This window comes from Euprymna scolopes, chromosome 35 (assembly GCF_053919585.1).
Source record: "Euprymna scolopes isolate OS-2025 chromosome 35, ASM5391958v1, whole genome shotgun sequence".
NCBI classification, from domain to species: Eukaryota; Metazoa; Mollusca; class Cephalopoda; order Sepiida; family Sepiolidae; genus Euprymna; species Euprymna scolopes.
The window spans coordinates 77,959,701-77,961,555 of NC_136516.1; the positions used below are offsets into that span (position 1 = coordinate 77,959,701).

Genomic DNA, 1,855 nt, shown 5'->3' on the forward strand with positions numbered 1-1,855 from the left:
ATAATTTTGTAATAATCTAATAATTTTGTAATAATCATAAAAGTTTGTAATAATCAAATAAGTTGTAATAATAAAATAAGTTTGTAATAATCAAATAATTTTGTAATAATCATAAAAGTTTGTAATAATCATAAAAGTTTGTAATAATCATAAAAGTTTGTAACAATCATAATTGTTTGTAATAATCACAAAATTTTATAATAATAATAAAATTTGTAATAATCAAATAAGTTTGTAAAAATTAAATAAGTTTGTAATACTCATATAATTTTGCAATAATCATAAAAGTTTGTAATAATCAAATAATCTAATAAATTTGTAATAATCATAAAATTTTGCAATAATCATAAAAGTTTGAATAATCATAACAGTTTGTAATAATCATAAAAGTTTGTAATAATCATAAAAGGTTGTAATAATCAAATAATCAAATAAATTTGTAATAATCATAAAAGTTTGTAATAATCAGATAAGTTTGTAATAATCAGATAAGTTTGTAATACTCAAAAAGTTTTTAATAATCAAAAAAGTTTGTAATAATCATAAAAGTTTGTAATAATCGTAAACGTTTTTAATAATCCAGGTATCTGTATTCTAGCTTTGCAGAAAAAAACACTTGCAAGTAGTGAAGATGTAAATATTATGTAAATCCGTTAAATATCTATTTCAAAGACAATTTAATTAATTTATACCAGAACAATCTGTAGAAATTTCATATGTAATTTATTGATGTTGATATTCTGTGGATGTTCAGTGTAAATTGAGACGCCCTGATATTATTGTAACTATTTACTATGCCTCCCCACGGGACAGAGTTAGACACCAGGGTCGTTTTTTAACGTGGAGAAAAGGTACAAAAATAAAAATTGTCTCAGTCGTGAAGGATCTCTCCTCCGTCGAAAGAGAACAAGAAACGGAAGTGCAGCATCCGAAGAACAGATACTACACTTTGATCTTGACCAAAAGGCCAAGAAAGTCCAGAATATTATATATTATATAATAATATATATCTGATATTATTGTAGCTCTTTAGTTAAAACCGCAAAAGAATTTATCTAAGCTAGCAGGAACGCCCGGCATAGCCCGGTCGTAAAATACGTTTAAATGTGTTATTTTAATTTAAAATACGTTTAAATGTGTTATTTTAATTTATGCAGATGTCTTATTATTATAGAGTCAATTTACTATCGATTTTTATATAAAGTTGTGATTTAAAAAACAATATATATATATATATATATATATATATATATATATATATCCATATGAATTGGGTGCATCTGCTGAAATAAAACCGAAACTTATGAAATATATATATATATATATATATATATATATATATATATATATATATATATACTAGCAAAAGTACCCGTCGTTGATTGGGTTCAAAAATAGCTTACACAAAAGGGGCTATTATTTATGAAAGTATGATAGGTTAAGAAAAGGAAGGGTTGTAAAGAGATAGCTTCGAATTTGGGGGTATCAAAACCAAAGCAAACTATGATGAAAGTAAAAATAAAATAGATAAACCCCATAATTTATTATACCATACATGTTCACACTGAAACACTTATCACACTATTTGTGGATCTATATAAAAAAAACCTTGTTAAACTTTATGACATATTTCCATTCTATGGAGGTCATGTGCGAACGAACACCCCATAATTTTATTATACCATATTTCTTTCTTTCTAAACTGAAACATAATTATCAAAGTGTACTTACGCAGATAGATATGAAAAGTGTTGATTAAAGTTTGTGCCTAATTTCCATTCTATGGAGGCCAGGCGCGAACACAGACCCCACAATTTTTTTATACCATCCCTATTTAAGTTAAAACATACTTATG

At 25.2% G+C, this 1,855-nt stretch overlaps 1 pseudogene; it reads right to left on the minus strand.

Moving 5' to 3' along the window:
• Positions 1–846: 846 nt before the first annotated feature.
• LOC145260098 (U2 spliceosomal RNA) lies at positions 847–979 on the minus strand (annotated as a pseudogene).
• Between the last annotated feature and the right edge of the window lie 876 nt (positions 980–1,855).